We start from the raw sequence: 25136 nt of genomic DNA on the forward strand, positions 1-25136 counted from the left end.
TCTGGCAAAAATAATCCAAAATCCCTGTATATTCATAATCAGACAATAAATTGTTAAATAGTGGGAAAAATGGATCAGATAGATACCAAGAAAAAAAAAATTATTATATGTTTGAATTCAATCAAACTGGCGAAAATATGAACTCCCAAATCCCTTATCTAATCATATATAAATAATATTGTGTCAGGAAGGTGAGGTGGATAGCCACCTGAACTCAAAATAGAGTATGTAAATAACAGCATTAATTTGTAAGTATGAATTAAATCCTATCAGGATAATAGCAGTCGCACTTCAAGAAACTGAAAAGTGACTGATAAATTATCCTGACAAATTAGCTCTGAATAGTGGAACTTATAATATATTGGTATCTTCCCATTTTTCATACAGTCCCTCTGTTAGTGCTTGGGCAATTCCATTTAGCCTGTGCTTTAGTGTTAAACTGAGACTTGATTAAACTCACTACGTTAACCCTCCAAAGGGTATGAATTATAGAAGTATTGTAGATTCATATATGGGGTTTTGTAGATTCATATATGGACCCTTGCGATTAGTTTATTAATTCAGAAATACAGTAGAAAGACCTGGATGCCATGATTAAGCTCTTTGTTATCTAGACCGATACTAGTAGTATAAATATGGTGGCTTGTTAAGGTACAGAAATGGATACAGTCTTTGGACAATACCGAATGGAGGGTTGGAAGCACGATATATATGTCTCCTCATACACCTAACAAAAATACGCCATGCGAGACGTCAGGTGTGAGTGAGCCGCTGTGAGCAGTGTAGCATCTTTTTCACCCAAAAATGTATCTTATTCACAATTGGATGTGACAAACCACTTATCAAGACTACACTAATTAATTTGATATGACAACACTTGTATATCTGTGTGAAACAGTCTGAATCTGTTCATGAAGCAGAATAAAACTTGGCATGAAAAAAAAGCAGTGGCCACTGCAACCATGGCAACCATGGCACTTTGTATACAGATTCAGACTCACACACACAAATGAGTATAACCTTCACTCCCATAACAATTTTCAAAGTAGAGCCATGAAAATACAATACTAGGATGTATCATGCATGGTACTGTTACAGATTCTCAGAGTTTCTTAAGTGAGCATCATTAGGGGTTTGCATTCCCATACAGGGCATTCTCTCAATGTGCTAAGCAGTTTGGTAGTCTCCACTACCTTGGATATTTTTAGTGAAATACTAGCAAGGGATTCTTCCTGGATATCCTCAGTACCTAGACAGCTCTTCACCTGCCCAGGTTTTTCTCAACATGTACAAAGGCCTGGATCTGGGTCTGTAGGGCTTTGATTAGATTCCAGTTCTACTTTTTCCATCAACAAAGAAGGTAAATCCTTTTTTGTAGTAACACCCACCCACATGATAGACACCATTATATAACTTCAATCTTCCCCCCCCTCTTTCAATGAGGTTTTGAATTTCACAACAGTGCTCAGAGAAACTACTCTCTACACCAATAGGTAACAAGTACATTTGATGATAGGCCAGTACTGACCCTAACCCACCTTTGGGTCTTAGTAGACAAAGAGGGAGATCAGGCAGTTCTTCAATAATTATATGTGGTTCTCTTCTCCACCAATTAAGTCATTTTCTTTTCTTTGGGGAACCCGATTGCTGTAGAATCACTTGATCCATAGGACTTAAACCATGTTGCCTTACTTTCTCATCATAATGAGTCCTATTTTTCTCACCTGACTTCAAGGAAGCTAGGATCACCAGCTTATAAATCTCCTTTAATTCCTTCTACAATCTTTCTACATATTTAGTATGGGGCTGAAAACAAGTGGTACTGTATTAGCAGAAACTCCCATACATACATCAATTGGCTTCTTATTTGAACATTAATACATAGGGGGAGTACCCAGTTGATTAATTTCTGGAGCAATTATAGTATTGTATGCATTAACTAGGTACCTATTTTACTGGCTTTTAGATTTTAGGTCCAAACCTCTCAAGCAAAGTCCTATTGAACAGATCCAGTTGTGGGTCTCCTTGGGGATGGTATGGAGTAGTATGGGATTTAGTTATCCCACAACATATACAAAGTTTTCTTATTAATTGACTTTCAAAGTCCCTGCCTTGGTTGATATGAATATGGGCTGGTAATGGACATAATGGACAAAAAATGAGTTCCATAATGTGCTGGTCACGGAAGTAGCTTTCTGATCCGTGGTTATGTAAGCTTATGCATATCTAGTAAAATGGACAGTTATAACCATAATGTGATCTTCTTTACCAGGAGAGGAGAGGAAATCCACACAAATGTGAATTATCGGCCCTTGACTTTGCATGTTAACCAATGGAGCATAATGCTGAGGGAGAGTCTTCCATAGGAGGCAATTTCCACAGGTCTTGCAGTAGTCATTCTCATCTTGTTCCATATGCGGCCAAAAGAAACAATCAGAAATTAACCCAAAGTCTTATCTACTGTACTCCTAGGTGTAAAAGGCTGGATTTTTTTAGGTAACACTAACTGGAAACATCTTTACCCCCTGGATCAATTGCTTTTGTTGCTTTAATACTATTACTGAATCCTTAGGGAGGTTAACAATAACTGGGGCAATAATCTCATTGTTCACAGATATCTTGGGAAGGTCATCTAATTCCATATTACTGAGCAAACAATAAGCTGGGGGTAGCACATCATCAGAGACAGCTAGAACACTTATAACCTCAAAAGGTTGACTACTTATTGGATATACAAACATTTCACTGTAAAAGCTGGAACTTCCACTCACACTTCTACTTCTATTCCGGCATATTAATCGAGAATGCGGGAAAGAATGTTACTCCAGACTGAACGATAAATTTCAACAGAAATCATAAATACACAGGGAAGCCACCCAACTGTGTCTGTTAATGTCTAACTTGGCAGTAGTGTGAACATAAATCAAAGGATTTTTGTTTTTATTCACTTCCAATATTGCCCCATATAAGAAATCGTGTAGTTTGTCGACTATGGCCCATTTTTTCATTTAGAGTCAGACCCCTAATTATATATGGCACCAGGTAAAGTCCATTCTCATGTGTCTGATACATCACTTCCCCCAACCCATCAAAACAGACATCAATGTGAAGATATGAGGCAAGTTAGGATTGGCATAGTCCAGTATTGAAGCTTTTGTGAGACTATTCTTCAGGTTGACAAATACTCTCTCACACTCTACTGTCCATCAGTCTCCAAACTCCTCAGACGTGATAAAAATAAGTTTTCTAGGGAACTGAATCTTTAGTCTTTCCTTTCCAAAGAGGACTATATCCTTTGGTTAGCTCTGTAATGGGCTGGGCAATCTTGGAATATTGTGACACAAACTTTCTGTAGTACCAACAAAAGATTGGAAATCTCTTAGTTTTTTGAGTATAGGTCAATTAACCACTAACTTCACCTTGGAAGGATCAGAGACATTAATGTCTCTATTTACCACATGGCCTAAATACCTAACAGATGAGTGACAGAGCCTGCATTTGTCCAAAAAAAGTTTGAGTCCTTGAGAAATGAACTAGTCCAGCACCTTAATGAGACTTTGGTTATGTTCCTGGAGAGTGGTTCCAAAAACAATAATATTGTACATGATTACTTCATGGTAATTTATATCACAAAGAATTTTTTCCATGGTCCATTGGAAGGTGGCTGGTGTTCCTTTGACCGGATTGAGCAGGGTGGTATTGTGTGTTGGCTTAGGATAAAAGGAGGTCTGCGAGTCCTGTTTTGTGTATACTCTTACTCTCTCAGAGAGGTCTGTACTTCTGATGAATACCTGTATGCTGTGGAGGCATTGTCTTTTTCAAGATACTGAGCAATAAACATCTTGTCTTTGAGATGCTTATTTCCTGTGACCAACATAATAACGCAAAACGCTATTCCATTCTCCGGCTGTTCTGGATTGAGCCCAGTGTCTCCAAACTAAAGTTCTCTGCCAGCTACCATGCAGAGATTGGTCCATGGTGAGGGACCAGTGGAAGTTAGCTGACACTATCCAGTAAGTATTACAGCAGCTTGCCCACACAGTCCAGATCCAGTTGAATCAAAAATAATCTATGATCACTTGGCAAGGAGAGGCCATCTGGTCACAGATAAACAAGTTGTCTCTTGGTTGAGACACTGCCACAGGTGCTGACATTTAGCATGTGTGCAGTGTCATGTCCCAAAAATGTAATTCCTCTAAAAGCACCTCCATAACTATATACAGGGTTTAAGATGCTGCTGTCATCTGATGGTGACAGCACCCATTGGGATCAGGCTTGGAAGAGCCTTGCAGATTTCACCTTCAGTGAATGGCTGCACATCTGGCTCCAGCCTTAGTTCGTTGGGCCTGTTGGCTGCATGGCTGGCTCCAACCTTCACTGCCTTAACTATCCCTTTTGCCTAACCCCCACACAGCCACTGATTCATTAGCAGAGCAATTTGGCCCTTTCATCACGCAGCTGGCCTGCTGGCAACAATGTGCTCCTCCCCTTATCCAGCTCTTGAGCCATTTTTGCTGCACCTCCACTCCCAGAATCCGAGCAAGGTAGGAGGGCTGAAGATCACGGCAGCACTGATACTTTAGAAGCACAGAGTAGCTGCAGATTTAGAGAGATCCCAGCAGTACTAAGATACAGGAAACTAAGGAATCAGGGAATCAGCAATGTGACTTGTTGATCTGGCAGTGAGCTAGTGAACAGGAAGTGCTTATATAGGAGCTAGAGGTCGCAGTTTGGCTGCCAGAGTCATATGAGGTAAAGAAACATTCAGACTGGAGGAGATGCAGTCATGATGAGAGTTAAGATGGCTATGCCCTTGCTGAGCTGGACCTAGTCACACAGTCACACTAGAAACAAAGGCAATGCAAGGAGTGACATGCACAGGGTTATCCAGAAGACATGGCATGCAGATAGAGAGCTCACCAGGATGCCATATGAATAAGGTGTGCTGATCCAGAGGGGTGGGACATGTCATATGTCGTGTATATGTATATCTCCAGCTATATACTCTGGTAAGGTTTGTCCCATCTCCTACATGCATGTACAGTAGGAGCGAGGGTGTACATTGCCCAGCCAATAGCTCCCACTGCAGCATGATTGGACAGACCTTAGCCAGAGGACAGCTCTGTGTGGAAAGGGTATGTATATAGTTAGGAGAGTGCTGTACAGAGTAGGGGGGAGGGGCAGAGTGGGTGGGGTACTGGTCCCTTTGCTAGTGTATAATATAAATATAGAACTGGAACACTCACACTAACCTTAACTACATTGTATCTGGCACATTAATATCAAAAGGTTTCCAAGCCCTGTACTAGGGTCTGACTACCTTTATCATATTTATTATCTACTCTTGCTACTCTTGTTCTTGAAAGAACAGAGTGTATTCGATCATTGGATGTTCCCAGGAGCACAGGCTATTGAAAGAGATTAGTGTGGGCAGGCAGTGATCTACAAACTCTTGTGTTAATATAATGGGAAATGAACAGCATGTGATAGGTAATGTGAGCAGAGAAATGGAGGGAAATGGGAAACCATAGACAGAAATAGACAGAGGAAAGGGCAGGTTACTCATATCAGACTGACACCGAAATATTGTGGTGTCAAATACAGTCATGTTTTTGGGATGAGGCCTTCCCAATGATGAACTCTGGATCATCCGTATCCTTTGATAGCCTCATGCAGATGAACAGGTGGACCAGGATTCAGTTTTCCCTGGCACCCCCCTCACCCCCCTCCTTGGGTTTTTTTTAACCCCTGTCAGCTCAGAGTGGATTGTCCAGCTGGCTGAAGCTTCAGGGTTTTCCGGCCACATGAGCAGGGTTTTTTTAGTTACACATTCAACTTTCTTAGAGGTTGGGTAGTCATAAACATACACAGCTGACTAGGTGAAGCAACTCACACCTGCTAAGAGCAGTGTCTCTCTGTGTAAACAACAATCCTTTGATCGCTGTCCCCACACAGGACACAGGGTTCCTAATGACTGGTTTAACAAGGGTCTGGCCAGCTGTCCTATAATTTCCACGGATATATCTCTTTTATATCCTATACGATTGGAAATACTTATGGCTGATGCAGGAAACAGACCTTCTTACAACCTCGGCTGCCCATCTTCAAAGGCTTGACATCTTCCACACACAAATGACGTTACATACAAATTCGCAAGGGAAAGTTACATGTTTTTGCCAACACAATATCATCTGCAGTTATGCCCATGCTGATGCAAAATCAGCTTTTCCGCTGCACCCCATATTAAACAAAGTTTATATATCCAACTTATTTTATGCTTAGTCTCATTTTCCAGTATCAGTAGCCGGACAGCGTACAGCACAAGTTTCCATAGCAACCATCCATTCTGTGCTGTTTTTCTCCCTGATTGCCAAACGTTCCTGGGGATAAACTTGCTACTTTTACCCCAGAGATGTCAGTTATTAAATAGGAGTGATCAGTGGCAAGATGCCACAGCGGGTCAAACCTACATGTTAGTAAGATGACTGCAAAGTTAGAAATACAGTACATTAACGCTATGATATTATTCTCATTGTGGCAATATACAGTATAGCTGCTAAATTTAGCTAATTAATATGAACATGCTTTATAGCACTTGTTTGAAAATTATCCAATTTGTACAGTTTTTAATTCAGAGCCATATAACTGAAAACTTAAGAAAAATAATCAAGATTTGTATCCTACAAGTTATGTGTGATGTTGTGCAAACTAGTATGCATGGTTAATATATGGTAAACTATATGTATAAAATTAGCTTTCAATACAAATACAGGGCCTGATTCACACCCGATCACAAGCGCTGAGCGCTTTCAAGCGGGTCGATGTTGCCCAAGTGCGCATGCGTACGACGGAGGCGGCTCCATAACGCGCATGCGCGAGACCCGAATAACGACGGCCAAGCATGGGTCTTGCACCAAAGGGGGCGTGCTGTCGATGGTGATTGACAGCACGCCCCCTTTGGTGGGTGTGCTGGGGGCGTGGCTGCCCAGACAGAGGCATTCCCATGGGAATGCCTACCATTTGGGGCCGGCCCCACTGACATCACTAGTGATGTCAGTGGGAGTGCTTTTGGCTCTGATAGAGCCAAAAGCACTCCAGGGCTTGCGGCAGCAAGACCCTACTGCAGGGTCTTGTCGCAAGCCCGATGGTCGCGATGGTCTTGACCATGGTGACCATCATTTTGGCCGCTCGCTATAGCTGTGGGTGGTCACCCACAGCTTTGCGAGCGGCCAGGAGGCCGCTCCAAAAAGGAGAAGGGATGGCCCTGATTCAGAGCGAGCACTCTTTCAGAGCGTCCGGCTCTGAATCAGGGCCACTGTACATGTACCGATGTGCCCAGGTATTATGTTGCATCACTGCATTATCTCTCACGCCACGCATGGCGTGCCACACACCACACCATGAGTTGCGCCACAAAGAAAGTTTAGTAATGTAGCATAACGCTGGAAAAAAGTCATTACGTGTAATACAACTTTTTGCCCACCAGGTGTCACTTTTCCTAAACTACATAGCGCATGCATCTGATTTCCAATGCATGCTCTGTATCACCACCCGATGATTGGTTGACAGAAGCGGTGATTCGGTATACTATACAGTATTACAGCATTTTCCACATGGAATCAGGAATGTATAATAAAGCGGTAGAAGAATGTCTAATAAAGTTTGAAATCATTAAGCTCTGTATTACACACTGACTGTGCGGTTGAAATCACACTTGCGCAAATGTAAATACTGTCGGCAGTGTCCCAGACTTAGACATTGTAGTGGTTTCATTACTTTACAAACTATGTAATGGGTGAAGCGTGTAGCCTAGCGGTCTAATGCCTAGTCTCACCACTTCTCCCTTCTTCTTGTTCCGTGGGTTCGAGACCTTGAAAATATATGTTTTTTTTTATTATTTTTAACATCTTCACTAATTCACTAATTTTTTAATTCAGTATTCAATACAGTACATGTGGAGCGCATGCCCAGTGCTTCGGGAGTCAAAAAGCGAAAGTTGGATTTTTTATTACTGTACATACTGTACTGTACCTTAGAACGCAAACTTGCGTCAGTGCCAGTGCTGTCCCAGACTTGGACACTATAGTGATTTTTTATGACCAGTGACTGGTAGTGGGTTCTGTTTAAGCGAGAGAGCTCTGCATTACAAACTGGCTGTGCATTTAAACCGCAAAATTGCGTCAACGTTAGCGCAGTTGGTGCATGCCCAGTGGAGGGGTTACAATGACAATGGAATGTGTGCCGCATGGCCAGTGGAGCCAAGCCATAAACCAAGTAGTGCTATGCCATGGCGCATGCCCAGTTGTCTACATTCCTACAGTACAGTACTGTTGAATTTTCACACTTGTGCCATTCTGCACTGTCCCAGACTTACAGTACTTACAGTATACACAATAGTCATTTCATGACTTCAGAAAGTGCTACAGTAGTGGGCTTTGTTTGGGAGGGAAGTCTCTGTATTACAACTGACTGTGCATTAGAGCACAAACTTGTGTCAATGTCGAAGCTGTCCCAGACTTGGAAACTTTAGTGATTTTATGAGTTCAGTAACTGATAGTTGGCTCTGTTTGAGAGAGAGGTCTCTGCATTACAAACTGACTGTGCATAAAAACTGCAAAATTGCGTCAATGTCTGCACAGTTGGCGCTGTGGTGACTGTTAGCCAGCTCCGAGGGGTTACAGTACAAATGGGATCTCTGGCGCATGCCCAGTGGAGGGGTTGCAATGCATTGCCAGTGGCGCTGCACCATAGCCATACTCTTGTAGCACTATGCCATGGTGTACAGTATAGAAGATCATACAGTAGTGGGTCATGATTCACACACAGTGAAAGTGGGATCTCCGTATTACACACTGACTGTGTAATAATAATATTAAAAAATAAAAAGTGTAACCTTGACAGTCTAATAATAATAATAAAAAAAAGTTTGAACTTCCAGGTTTCGAACCCGGAACCGGGTTGTACAGATGTCTGCAATGTAGAAGTTTGATTTCTTACCTCTACACTACAGCCGCCTGATTACTTCATCGTACGGTACTGTAGATGTCACATAAAGTACTGTAGAGGACAGATGCAATTCTTACTAGGAGAGACTGGTGGGCAAGGGTTTATGTTATCCGCCTTGCTTACACTTCTCTCCTTCTGTTTGAGACCTTGATAAATTATTTTTTTTTTTTTAAATGTTCACTATAGTACTGTAGATCAGTATTGTTATCCAACCCTTACAAAACTCAATACATTATACTGTATGTACTGTAGATGTGCCCAGCTACAGTACTGTAGTTTGTTGCTCCTTACGCCATATACAGTAGCGCATTGCTAGTCACGCACTACACTGTGGCATATTGAGTTTCATAGCACTGTGCATGCCCAGTTGTCTGTATTATTGTAAGTACAATACTGTCGGCACTGTCCCGGACTTACTGTAGACATTGTAGTGATTCCATGACTCTAGTACAGTAGATGCAGTAGTCTAGGGGGCTAATGCCTAGCCCTACTGCATCTACTGTATAATTTTCTTGTCCCGCTGGTTCAAGACCTTTAAAATATATACTGTATAATTGTATTTTGTTTTAAATCTTCACTAATACATTATCCAAAAATTCTGGCATTTCTATGCCACAGTACTTTATGACAAAAAAGTGTAACCTTGACTGTGTAATAATAATAAAAAATAAAAAGTGTAACCTTCCAAGTTTTGAACCCGCAAAAAGGTTGTGCAAGCGGCATAATGTATTGGTTTGATTATTTACCATTACACTACAGCCACCTGCAATACCAAGGTTGCACCTGGCTTGAGTGTGTCCTACAATACTGTACGTCATCGTATCTCAGGCGCATGCCCAGATCCATACCCATGTAGTGCTATGCAATGGCATATGGAAGATCACAGCAATGCACATGCCCAGTGGGTCGCGAGTCAAATGCAGCTAAAGTGGGATGTCTTGCTACGACAGGCTTGTGGACGAACAGTTACATGTTCCATCTCTCTACCTGCCTGTCCCGCCTGTTCTAGACCTTAATAAAAAAAAAAATTCTTTTTAATTCTTCGCTACTTTTGTTCAGTATTGTTATCCAACCCTTAAACTCAACCCAAAAACTCAGTACATTTTCTTGTCCCGCTGGTTCGAGACCTTTAAAGTATATACTGTATACGGTAATTTTATTTTGTTTTAAATCTTCACTAATACATTATCCAGAAATTCTGGTATTTCTATGCCACAGTACTTTATGACTGTGTAATATTAATAAAAAATAAAAAGTGTAACCTTTCAAGTTTCGAACCCGCAAAAGGGTTGTACAGGCAGCGTAATGTATTGGTTTGATTATTTACCATTACACTACAGCCGCCTGCAATACCAAGGTTGCACCTGGCTTGAGTGTTTCCTACAATACTGTACGTCATCATATCTCAGGCGCATGCCCAGATCTACGGTATACCCATGTAGCATTTTTTTTTTTTTTTAAAGTCTTCGCTACTTTCTATTCAGTATTGTTATCCAACCCTTACTAAACTCAGTACATTTTAGATATTAGGGGGTAAATTTACCAAGATGGAAGTTCTATTAAGAAGTGATGTTGTCCATAGCAACCAGGTATTATCTTCTAGAAGGTGCTATTGTAGATAAATGAGAAGTAGAATCTGATTGGTTGCTATGGGCAACATACAGTACAGTAACTTCTTAAATAGAACTCCCATCTTAGTAAATTTACCCCTACATGTTTAACTTTGTCCCCCAAATTTTTTTTCTTCCGCCCCCAAAATGAAAGTGAATTTTTGGGGTGTTCTGACTGTCAGTGTTTTTTTTAAAAAAAAATGTACGCAGTTTACAGTACCTTTAGGGGACTGTCTGAAGGCTGCACGTTGAAGACGTCCAGCAATGTTGCACCCGAATTCAACACTTTTTTCCGCCTGCTATTCATACAGTAGGCAAAACTTTTTCGCATACTGTCTTACTGTCCATTGCATTGACTTCCCGCCTAGGCGGAAAGTCTTTCAAAATGAATACGGTGAGAATTTTCCGCCTGGCGAAATGACGTAATCGGCAAAACTTTTTTTAGCCGATCATGTCTTTTCGCTCCAGTGGGTCTATTTATTCTAAGCAGTGTTAGGAGACAGAGTGAAAAGTGATAAGAAAGTGAAAAGGTGCCAACCAATCTGCTCCCAACTGTCATCTCACAGGCTGTGTTTGAAAAATTACAGTTGGGAGCTGATTGGCTGGCACCTTATCATTTTTTATCACTTTTCACTCTGTCTCCTAACACTGCTTAGTACAGTAAATAGACCCCTTGGAGTGAAAAGACGAGCGGCTGAAAAAAGTAAATAGACCCCTAAATTGAATATTGCCCTCAGTGTGTACAGTACTGTATGTCTACTGTACTGTATACTACTGTAAGTGCTGGGCAGCAGTGAAATCACTGGGATGGGCAACAGGGATACTGTACAGTATATTTCTGTGGGTGGCAACCCCCATCAGCCGGCGCGCCCCTGGTGAGTGAAATCCTGGCCAATAGGAAGATACGCCCCTGCATCTGTGTGTTATTGACTTTTTGTACCTTTTTAATGACAGATGCACGTGTTGGGTCTCAGACGCACTTAAAGACTGAATTACATACTGTACAGTACAAACACCAATTTTATAAATTAATGACTATTTTTATTTAACCTAACATACTGTACAGAGGGAGGGAACTTCTTTAGCTCTTTTGCTTTCCACCCCGGTAGTCCTCTACTGTCCCCCGCTTCTTTCTTCTGCTGCTGGCATGTCCTGGAGTTCCAAGCTGGACACAGACATGACTACTGTACAGTACCTAGGAGGAAGGAGATGACGTGAAAACAGTCCTTCCTCAATGCCGACTGATACGCCCTACCGGACCGAGGACTACACAAAAAGATGAGGCTTTTAAGTTAAAATCATCATTGGCACTTTTGGCCTCAGATCCAGAGTTTCACCTACATTATACCAGGTGTATACTCTACCTTGCATTGGAGTGCAAGGTCCACTGTACGCCCTGAAGAAAGGAGGATAGGCAGAGATGAACAGACAGTAAAAGACAGACACACAGGTACAGTACTCACCGGAGATACTCTTGTTCTTCGTCCCGCTCAATCCCACACAGAGGTCCCTGTAGGAGAGAGACTATGCCATGCAAGGCTCTTTCCTTCTCTAATAGTGAGACACACTAATCTACTGCAAGTTGTGACGTAATGCTATTTTGCGCTTCAAACACACAGTCAGTTTGTAATACAGAGAGTCCTCTCAGAGACAGAGCCCACTCTCAGTTACTGCTCAAGAGACGTCGCTATAGTGTGCAAGGCTGACAATGCATCTACATTGTCACAAGTTTGCGGTGTAGCACTATTTTGCACTTTAAACGCACAGTCAGTTTGTAATACAGAGACCTCTATCTCATACTGTACAGAGTCCATTGACTACCAGTTTCTGCAGTTATGAAATCACTATTGTGTGGTGCAAAATTCAACTGCACCGTCAGTTTTTAATATACAGTACAGACACATTCATAGCGGCATACTAGTTGTCCTAGCAGATGGGGGATGGTGTCCTTGGCAATGGTCACTATTCGTAGCCTTTTTCAGGACAGAAGGGCAGAGCTGACAGCTGACAGTAAATGGATTAACAAAGCATCCTTTATTATGGTAATGAGAGGCTCTTGCTTGCTTTGGGGGAAGAGACCTGATGCACTGTGTATGACTCTCGGCCCACTGGGCATGCACCAGAAATCCCATGGCAACCCTCCTACTGGGCATGTGCCCACCAGAGATGCCATTTCTAATCCATCGGAGATGGCTGACAGCCACCATAGTGCCAACCGTGTAATACAGAGAGCTCTCTCTCATACAGATCCCACTACTACTTACTGGACATGAGAATTCACTATAGTGTGCAAGGTTAGAACAGCATCGACATTGTCACAAGTTTGCGATGTAACACTATTTTGTGCATCAAACGCACAGTCAGTTTGTAATACAGAGAGCCCTCACAGAGACAGAGGCCATGCTCAGTTACAGCTCAAGAGACATCACTATAGTGTACAAGGCTGACACCGCATCTACATTGTCACAAGTTTGCAGTGTAGCGCTATTTTGCGCTTTAAATGCACAGTCAGTTTGTAATACAGAGCTCTCTCTCATACTGTACAGACTCCATTCACTACCAGTTTCTGCAGTTATTAAATCACTATTGTGTGGTGCAAAATTCAACTGCACCGTCAGTTTTTAATATACAGTACAGACACATTCATAGCGGCACACTAGTTGTCCTAGCAGATGGGGGATGGTGTCCTTGGCAATGGTCACTATTCGTAGCCTTTTTCAGGACAGAAGGGCAGAGCTGACAGCTGACAGTAAATGGATTAACAAAGCATCCTTTATTATGGTAATGAGAGGCTCTTTCTTGCTTCGGGGGGAAGAGACCTGATGCACTGTGTATGACTCTCGGCCCACTGGGCATGCACCAGAAATCCCATGGCAACCCTCCTACTGGGCATGTGCCCACCAGAGATGCCATTTCTAATCCATCGGAGATGGCTGACAGCCACCATAGTGCCAACCGTGTAATACAGAGAGCTCTCTCTCATACAGATCCCACTACTACTTACTGGACATGAGAATTCACTATAGTGTGCAAGGTTAGAACAGCATCGACATTGTCACAAGTTTGCGATGTAACACTATTTTGTGCATCAAATGCACAGTCAGTTTGTAATACAGAGAGCCCTCACAGAGACAGAGGCCATGCTCAGTTACAGCTCAAGAGACATCACTATAGTGTACAAGGCTGACACCGCATCTACATTGTCACAAGTTTGCAGTGTAGCGCTATTTTGCGCTTTAAATGCACAGTCAGTTTGTAATACAGAGCTCTCTCTCATACTGTACAGACTCCATTCACTACCAGTTTCTGCAGTTATTAAATCACTATTGTGTGGTGCAAAATTCAACTGCACCGTCAGTTTTTAATATACAGTACAGACACATTCATAGCGGCACACTAGTTGTCCTAGCAGATGGGGGATGGTGTCCATGGCAATGGTCACTATTCATAGCCTTTTTCAGGACACAAGGGCAGAGCTGACAACTTACAGTAAATGGATTAACAAAGCATCCTTTATTATGGTAATGAGAGGCTCTTTCTTGCTTTGGGGGAAGTGACCTGATGCACTGTGTATGACTCTTGGCCTGCTGGGCATGCACCAGAAATCCCATTGCAACCCTCCTACTGGGCATGTGCCTGCCAGAGATGCCATTTCTAATCCATCGGAGATGGCTGACAGCCACCATAGTGCCAACCGTGTAATACAGAGAGCTCTCTCTCATACAGATCCCACTACTACTTACTGGACATGAGAAATCACTATAGTGTGCAAGGTTGGAACAGCATCGACAAGTTTGTGATGTAACACAATTTTGCGCTTCAAACGCACAGTTTATAATACAGAGAGCCCTCTCAGAGACAGAGGCCACTCTCAGTTACAGCTCAAGAGACGTCGCTATAGTGTGCAAGGCTGACACTGCATCTACATTGTCGCAAGTTTGCGGTGTGGTACTATTTTGCAATTTAAACGCACATTCAGTTTGTAAATACAGAAATCACTATTGTGTCCAAGTCTAGGACAGCATAGAGAGTGGTGCAAAATTCATGTTTTAAACGCACAGTCAGTTTGTAATTTAGAGGCTTCCCTCTCAAACAGAGCGCACTACTGTAGCAATTTCTGAAGTCATGAAATTGCTATTGTGAACAAGTCTTGGACAGTGCAGAGTGGCGCAAGGGTGAAAATTCAACAGCATACCATACAGTACTGTAGTAATACAGCAACCCCTCCACTGGGCACAAGAAATCCCATTGCTACCCCTCAGAGCTGACAGCCACCACAGCACAGACATTGACAAAAGTTTTGCACTATTTAAACACACAATCAGTTTGTAATGTCTTATTTTTAAGTAGCCTTTTAAACAACAACACTACAGTATTACATTACAACACTACTACAGTAGTTTCACTATAGTGTCCAGAGCAGACAGTGCCAAAAAATAAAAAAAATATTCTTTTCCAGGGATCGAACCCGGGACCATAATTCTTCCAAAGTGATCACCTAACCACTAGCCCACACGCCAGCTACAGTGAACCGCACAGAGCGGCCTCATCCTTGTGCACTCCTCCCGCTGCTGTTTTTAATTATAAAAAAAATTGTCATACTGTAATTCATCTCATCTCAGTGAAAGCTGTGCATGCATCTCATTAATCTACAGTATTGGTTATACCGTGATAACAACTCAGGCAACTTCTCTACTGTTCAGTTATGTACAATACTGTATGTGCACTGATTTGCATCCTGTTATAAGATCTTACTGTATATACATTATGTGACATTAAAAATATTGGTTGTGCGAACATGCAAATGCTGTGAATGTGATATCCATCCAATTTAAGTTTAACAGTACGGCATTCACTACAAGGCATTCAGTACAAATTACAACAGTGGAGCACTCGCCACCCAGCGGTTAAGCGCTGTATTACATGCCGTAGCAGAATACCACGGTATGCCACAAGTCCATGGCATGACTCAGAGGATTGCACGCCATGCCACAAGTCCATGGCGCAACTCAGAGCTCTGCACGCCATGCCATGAGCAACAAAACAGCTGGGCAGATCAGTATGTATGTACAATATGTATGTACACACTGATAGATTGGAACTTTTCTTTTTCTAAAACAGAGATCCCCAAAGTTTGTATATTCCATGTTAAAAGTAGGAATAGACCAGGCTGTATAGCATTAGTGAGTTTGGGGGGGGACACTGTCCGGCTTATGTAATTATGCATTTATGGTATAAAAATAGCAAGTTATTTTAATGTTTAACAAATATTAACATTTCCTTGATTATGTCAATAATTTGTTCCACTACAAGAGGTGCAGGAAATTTAGTGCAGGAAATTTAGAAAGTATTTTGTCTTTTAACACAGCCTTTATTATTATTATTACAGGTTGGGTCTCCCATATCCAAAACGCTTGGGACCAGTGGTATTTTGGATATCATCATAATATTAAGTAATTTGGAATATTTGCATATCTTAATTAAATATCTTGGGAATGGACCCAAATCTAAACACAGAATGCATTTATGTTTCATATACACCTTATACACAAAGCTTGAAGGTAATTTTATACAATATTTGTAATAATTTTGTGCTTTAAACAAAGTTTGTGTAGATTGAACCATCAAAAAACAAAGGTTTTACTATCTGTCATGCTTAAAAAATTCCGTATTTCGGAAGATTCTGTATTTCTGAATATTTGGATATGGGAGTCTCAACCTGCATTATTATTATTATTATTATTATTATTATTATTATTTTAACTATATATTATTCTGTTATTTTACCTTTTATCAGAGTTGTACCAATCATAATTTTTACTGGAAAACTGTATGTGCCTTGCATTGGTGTACAATTTACTTCTCAAGAGACTTAAGAAAGGCATCAAAATACAACCACCTATCTTAATTCCGATGCTGGAATCCAGGAGGAAGCATTGCCGAACGAAGGTAAGCCGGGGCGCTGCAGTTCTTAGCCGTGGGGAGGGGGGGTGTTAGGTTTAGGTAAATTAGGGGGGTTAGCGTTAGGTTTTTTGGGGGGAGGTTAGGCACCCCTAGGTGGGAGGATTAGGGTCAGGCACCACTGGGGGGTTAGTTTTATGTAATAAGGGGGGCGGGATAGGTTTAGGCACGAAGGGGGGAAACTTAGGTTTAGGCACTAACGGGGATGGTTAGGGTGTGGAGTGGTTAGGGTTAGGCTGCAAGAAGGGAGGCTAGGGGGAGAAGGGGGGGTAAGTATACTTACCCGACCATTGGGATGCCACTGTCGGTATTGTGAGACAGGAATGAAATGTCATATGTGGTGCACTATTGATTAAAACTTAACTTTTATTCTTTTGTAGGTTAATACCCAATTGGGAGAAAAGAGCACCCAAAAATTGTTTAAAATGAATAAAGTGTGTCACAAAGAAAGAAAGTGTGATTAAAAGTGAATCGCGGCGCATGTATCCTGACCTACTGTGTCATAATAAAGATTGACTGATACTTGTCTGTGACTGTGTGTCTAGTATACTCAATAGGAAAAGTATTCAATTACCTAATCTAAATTCATGAAAATGACACATATGAGTCACACATGATCCATTTGGTACCAAGTGCTCTCAAGGTTCAGTCAATTGATTATTAAGTGTGTTCAAGGCTGCTTCTAAGGAGTATTGCCATACCATATAGTCATGTATTCACACATAGAGAATCCTTACACAGGCTCTCTAGTTTATTATTTATCCACCAAATAACGTGACTCATTATCTATCAACACATTAAAATGCATATCTTCATTCAAACTGTTCTTTTATTCACCATCAAATTGGAATCAACATCACAGAGTGATTCTCCTTATACACTATTACATTTAAGGTGTATAGGGGTCTGACTAAAAAGTATCTGCCAGAGCACTGTATGTAGTGATAGTTTGTTGATCACTATATATAAAAGGAAATCACCCTTTGGTAAACTGGCTATTATTCTCAAATTATTGTTTAGAAATGAGATCTCTCCTATTATAGCCAGAGCTTCTGGGAGATATGCAGATATGGCAATATCAGCGTGAACGCTAACACCGTCTCTCATTAATCATATTTAATGGATGCAGCTTCTTCCCTATTTATAGAGGTTTATGCATATTATAACATATATATAAACAAATCTCTCTAGCAGCACTCCTCATCCGGCAATAAAAATGGCAAAGCAGGTGCCTTCCTCTTATGAGCCTCCTCAGGGGATCATAACGTATAATGCAACAACCAGGCGGCACTCATGTCAATGAAATGGCAGGAAACCCAGTTACGCCAACGTTTCAACTTTTTAATATAAACATTTTCCTCAGGGCATAACAAAACATGAAAAAGTGCTCACCTATATACCCCCACCGGGCCGTCCATGCCACCGCGTGCAAGCCGAATCCTGCACGTAAAAATGACGTCACTGGAAGCGCCCGCACGCGGCGTCACGAAAGGAACGTGTCACGTGACTATCAAACACCAATGGAAAAGGACAATCTGAGGTAACCAGGAGACCAAGTATAAACAAAATAGAAAAAGACATGTAAATATACTGATGGTATCAGAATAACAATACACTTCCTATCTACATAGCATAATCAATAAACAGCCTCAAGATGCGAACAAAGGATAAGGCTACATAAATAGATAGATACATAAATACAAAGTCTAAATGAAATTACACAAATAGTGCCCCGATAATGTCACCGCACATCATAATAGCATGTGATGGTCAGTACTGTATAGGAACTAGTGAACGGCATATTAAAGTAAAAAAAGAATATATCAAGACAAGGATATATAATCATAACCCCTGTTAAGAAATTTTTCAACCATATTATTCAAAACATCATCCAATGCTGTTTCATCACTAATGATACGTCGATGATTATATATCCTTGATGAAAACAAAAAAGAGGGTTCTTAGTATGTCCAGATCTGATGTACTAAAACCATCACAACAAAAGAAAACCGATAATCGGTTTATATGGGTGAATACGTTTGACACTAATAGCAACCAGTCTAACCGTATCTGTAAAACCTATTGGCTTATTATTCAATCTGATACATGTTTAAGTCAATTATCGAATACACATTTAATGCCAGCCTATAAACGTGGTCGCAACAAGCATGATTATGTTATGAAAACTGATGTGACTTCTTTAGTAGTAATTCAGAGTGGTCCGTCCCTTTCTTCTTCTTTTTTGAATATCACCCGCAATGGTTGCTTTAAGTGTCTTGGCTGCACAACGTGCAGCTACATGACGTGTGGAGACACATTTTGTCATCCCTTTTCTGGTAAAAAATTTTAAATCTACCATAGGGTGACGTGCACTACTAAATTTGTTATCTATCTAATCAGTTGCCCATGTGGAAAACATTATGTTGGGAAGACAGAAAGGGCCTTCAAGGAAAGAATGGCCGCCCATAGGTCCACAATTAGATCTGCACTTTCCACGGGCTCATCAGATCAACCAGTAGCACGACACTTTTTGGAGGCACGACATAGTCTAGCCTCATTACGATATTGTATCATCGACCACATCAAACCACCCAAGAGAGGGGGAGATCGCAGTTTGTTGTTGCTGCAGGCAGAATGTAAATGGATTTTTCGTTTAGATACTATGTCTCCTCGCGGACTAAATGAACATTTAGGACTGAGCTGTTTCTTATGAATTACATCATATATATCACTGCTGTTATGGTTTATATGTACAGTGTCTATTAGTGGTGTCTTGATATATTCTTTTTTTACTTTAATATGCCGTTCACTAGTTCCTATACAGTACTGACCATCACATGCTATTGTGATGTGCGGTGACATTATCGGGGCACTATTTGTGTAATTTCATTTAGACTTTGTATTTATTTATCTATCTATTTATGTAGCCTTATCCTTTGTTCGCATCTTGAGGCTGTTTATTGATTATGCTATGTAGATAGGAAGTGTATTGTTATTCTGATACCATCAGTATATTTACATGTCTTTTTCTATTTTGTTTATACTTGGTCTCCTGGTTACCTCAGATTGTCCTTTTCCATTGGTGTTTGATAGTCACGTGACACGTTCCTTCCGTGACGCTGCGTGTGGGCGTTTCCAGTGACGTCATTTTTACACGCAGGATTCGGCTTGCACGCGGTGGCATGGACGGACTGGTGGGGGTATATAGGTGAGCACTTTTTCATGTTTTGTTATGCCCTGAGGAAAATGTTTATATTAAAACATTGAAACGTTGGCGTATCTGGGTTTCCTGCCATTTCATTGACATGAGTGCCGCCTGGTTGGTGCATTATAACATATATATTCCAAGTGTGAACCGGCACTCAAAAGATAGAATGTAAATGTGCCAGGGTGCCCTCTGTAAAAATCCGATGTCCATGCAAAAGATCAGCGGCACTCCTGGACTGTTCTCATAGGCAAAAAGAAGTTTAATACCTGCCACTTAGCCGACGTTTCGGGGCCAGACACGACCCTTTTCTCAAGGCAGGCATTACAATATTCAATTACATTATAAACAGCAGACACGAACGCTACTGAATCTTACCTTTAAATAGCAGTATGCTTCCTGTGTGCTGGCGCCGGCCGGGACAGGCAGAGGGAGGAGTCGGCGCGCACGCGGCAGCCGCTGTCCTCTGTGGATGACGCCACTCCGATACTAGTGGGTTGCCATAGAAACAAGCCACAAGACGGGTATACTGTCTCCCTGGCCCGCGACAGCTACAAAGAGAGGCACAACAAAACTTATTATCACAAACATGTAACACATACTTTATATATAAGTATCAGTCACCTATACTATTTGCTTTAAAACATACAAATAGACTAACAACATATAACATAATTAGAGCAGCTCTTATGATGGACTGTAGATAGGGAATCCTGACCTCTCATTAAGGTATTGCTCATTGCAAAATGATATCTCTAGGGCTCATTACAAAGTACTGTCTCTAAGTCATAACTATTTTCTTTACAAAAATGCATTAAGGGACAGTTTCTCATTAAGTCCTGCAGGATGGATAGTGTTTAGTTTATGTATACAGGATGCTTCAAGTCGCAGAAGTTTTTCACCTCTGTTTCCTCCCCTTAATGTAGTTGGGACATGGTCAATTAAAATGTGTTTTAAAGCAGACAAGGAATGACCAGCTTGCAAAAAATGTCTCGCCACAGGTTGTTCAGCCACTTTTTTTATTAGGGCTGATTTAATGGCCGACCGATGCAAAGCCATCCGTTCTCTCACAGTCCTGATGGTTTTTCCGACGTAGTAGTAACCACACGGGCACATTATCAAGTAAACTACATAGGATGAAGTACAGGTGAGAACATGTTTTATATGGTACATGTGGTCCCGATGAGGATGTTTAAATGTTGATCCTGTCAACATGTGTTGACAGTCACGTGGTACATTTTGTACATTTATAGCACCCTTGTGCTTTTACACGTGTGACTTGACCTTCCTGACAAGATTGAATAAATCCAGTGATGTCCGTATGGACCACCATGTCCCTAATATTCCTGCCTCTCGTAAAACAAGCCATCGGTCGTTTACCTGTGAAACAAGGTAAATCCTTGTCTGATGTAACTATGGGCCATAATGCCAGTGTAGCTCACTGGATCACTGGACTGCTGGTTTGATATTCGAGTTTCCAAGGGATAGTGTTGCTTTTATCTTTAATTGTAGGTTGTAATAAACTATCTCTTTGAAGTAACAATACCTCGTCTCTTTGTTTCCTTAAAAGAGGTAGCGAATATCCCCTTGTCACAAACTTATCAATTATTTTTTCCAACTCTTGCTGAGTATGGTAGGGGTCACTTGAAATACGTGCAATTCTTAACATTTGTGATTTCGGGAGACCTCTCACAAGTGATTTAGGATGATGGCTATTAGCCGCAAGCAGAGTATTGCGATCTGTGGGTTTGGAATATACCCCTGTTTTGATACGGCCCTCTTCAATAGTGACTTGAACGTCAAGATAATTCAGCGTAGATGTACTAAAGGTATAGGTCAATTTGATAGGTGAATCGCGGTCATTAATTTGTTGCATCAACAACTCAAACGCTGTTATACCACCAGTCCATAACATGAACAAATCGTCTATATACCTCGTATAAATTAGAATGTGTTTGCTGATCTCTTCATTGGCAAAAAACATATCTTGTTCTTCACTGAACATATAGACGTTTGCATAACTCGGGGCTACGTTACTGCCCATGGCACAGCCGGACACCTGTTGGTAAAATTTTCCATTATACAGAAAATAGTTGCGTGACAACGTTAATTCAAGTAACTGTAAAAACAGGGTTTTATCCAGAATAGTCATCCGCTGTTGTTCTATAAATGCATTCATGGTCTCTATTCCCTTGTTATGGGGGATAGATGTGTACAGACTTGAAACGTCCATCACGCAAATGAGGGTGTCCTGTGGAACCACCGTGACCATTTTTAATGCCAATAGAAAGGCTGTGGTGTCCTTAATATATGATGGCTGTGCAGACACAAGAGGCTGGAGGATTGTATCTAAAAACATGGAGATAGGCTGGTACAAAGAATTCCTCGCTGATATTATCGGTCGTCCCGGGGGTGATTGTAAGTTCTTATGAATTTTGGGGACCAAGTATATTATTGGCACCACTGGGAACTCTTGTATTAAAGACCGTCTCACCTTGTCACTGATTAGGCCATCATATTCTGCTTGCGCTAAGATCTGATCCAACTCATTTTTGTAATCACCAGTGGGGTCCCTAGCCAGACTCTGATAAGTGTTGGTATCGGCTAACTGTCTTTCGATTTCACTCATGTAATCTTTCAAATCCTGGATCACTATCGCACCCCCCTTATCGGCGGGGCGGATGATGATATCTCTATATGTACTCAAATTATTTAAAGCTTCTTTCTCCTTTCGTGTTAAATTGTAGTGTTGAGTAGAAGATGCCATGATGTATCTAGAGACGGAATCGTCAATTAAGCGATTAAAGGTCTTTAACGAAGTATTGGTAGATTGGGGATCAAACGTGGAAGTGCTACGTGCTTGCAAAAATGTTGTAAATGGATTATTAGATTCTAATGGTGCCTTGGTTTGAAAAAATTCTTCAATCTAAGATTGCAGGAGAACCGGTGTAGATCTACCTGCCATGTTAGGTCATTATGAACATTGGTGGGGACAAACGAGAGGCCTTTATTAAGCACACTGACCTCGATGTCCGTAAGTGTTCTAGATGACAAATTGCATATTAAGTTTTCTTTTTGGAGGACGGACCTTTTATTCCTCTCGTTTTGACCCCCCCGGCAGGTGGAAGTCCTTTTATGGCGCTCTCCCCTATTGCCATAGCTGTTATATCTAAAGGGACTGATTGTATGTCCACACTTTCGTCTGAATCACGAATTGCAAACTCACTGTCGCTATTGGACGTGACGGTTTTGATATGTTTATTTTCCCGTCTAGCTCTCCACCCTTGGCGTGGTTGTCTTTGTTTTTGAAATGGCCGAGATCTGGTGTCCCCACCTGTTTGCCAATGGTACAATGGATTGTTCTCATAATCATCGCAAACCACCAATTTTATATTACTTTTGAATTTAATTAATTCATGGCGATATGTATCGCTTTGTTTTTGTAGTTTTTGTAGTAATTCCGCATTGTCCTCACATTCAAAACTGGCTTTGGATTTAACAGCTAGAGACTCAATTTTCTCCCTAGTCTTAGCCAGTTCAAGCCCTGCTTCGTGTATAACGAGTAACATTAAGTCCATACTACACTTATTGACCACTCCGACCCATTTCCTACAGAAATCAGGATTATGCCTCCCAATAGTGGGAGCATTCTTCACACGAAATCCCCGCGGTATCATTTGGTCCCTATAATATTCTGAAAGGGATATTCCGTGCAGGAGATATTCTGTTTCTCATTTTTTCAGTTTCAACATTTGATGATAATAATCCTTTGCATCATCATTTTGGTCTGTAGAAGGCCAATGTTCTTTAAATAAAATGTGTTCAGCTTCCACATTAGTGAAGCTGTGAAGTATGCCCTTAGGTAAAGTGATTCCTGAGAATCCGGACGGATTATCCCAACCACTCTGTAGATTGGAGCTGTTCTGTTCCATGCTGCGTTTAATACTCTCCAAACAGGTAACTGCCAATGAAAAATAACTGGTGCCTTGTTCCAAGCGGGACCTTGCAATCCCAAATGTATATATTCCAAGTGTGAACCGGCACTCAAAAGATAGAATGTAAATGTGCCAGGGTGCCCTCTGTAAAAATCCGATATCCATGCAAAAGATCAGCGGCACTCCTGGACTGTTATCATAGGCAAAAAGAAGTTTAATACATGCCACTTAGCCGACGTTTCCACGTGTGGAAGCTGAACACATTTTATTTATCGCGGGCCGGGTAGACAGTATACCCGTCTTGTGGCTTGTTTCTATGACAACCCACTAGTATCGGAGTGACGTCATACATGGAGGACAGCGGCCGCCGTGTGCGCGCCAACTCCTCCCTCTGCCTGTCCCGGCTGGTGCCAGCACACAGGAAGCATACTGCTATTTAAAGGTAAGATTCAGTAGCGTTCGTGTCTGCTGTTTATAATGTAATTGAATATTGTAATGCCTGCCTTGAGAAAAGGGTCATATCTGGCCCTGAAACGTCAGCTAAGTGGCATGTATTAAACTTCTTTTTGCCTATGATAACAGTCCAGGAGTGCCGCTGATCTTTTGCATGGATATATATATATATATATATATACATATATTCTCAAATAAAACATAAAACTAACAAAATAAATACAATATAAAATATTAAAATAATTTCATATTATATATAAACATGAAATACGCATGTGTTATGGTGAAATTTATAAAATATTAAATATTGATGATAAATTGTATATGCTATATAAAATATAATTATGAAAAAGTTAAATACAGAAATGTTCTCAAAGAATATTCAAGAGGCATGGTTCTCATAATACAATCCAATTCTTACGTTCCCCATGGCTTTGATATCTAGAGTGGATTATGATTCCATCCCTAAGGATTCTTGTACCAATACTTAAGGTAGATTTACTTGCCAGGAGAAATTAATTTAATCTACAACCATAAATTATAAACAAGAAAGGATAATTTTCTGGCTCCATTTTCTATTCATTTAATAAATCTATGGTTTTATTTCAGAAAAGCTGTATAATTATTCTCTTCATTCAAACCTTTGGGCGTTAGGGTATCCATGAAGAAAATAAGTCTGGTCTCTTGTTTAAGGAGTTCACAAATGTTGTAATCCTTAGTCTCCTCCACTGATGTTAGTTTTAATTCTCCTCACTCCATAAGTTCTTAAACCTACAGAATTGCCTTCACGATACCTCAGAAAATGTCTTGCTACTGATGTCAATGGTTTAAAGAGCAGTTGGTCACGTTTGGCATTCCTCATATCTCACAGATGTTCTAAAATAATTTTCTTGAGAGGTCTAATTGTTTTGCCAATATATTCCTTGTTACAGGGACATTTCAATTTATATATAACAGCTGTAGTGT

The sequence above is a fragment of the Taudactylus pleione genome, unplaced genomic scaffold (assembly GCF_031769625.1).
Source record: "Taudactylus pleione unplaced genomic scaffold, aTauple2 ptg000170l, whole genome shotgun sequence".
Classification (NCBI taxonomy): Eukaryota; Metazoa; Chordata; class Amphibia; order Anura; family Myobatrachidae; genus Taudactylus; species Taudactylus pleione.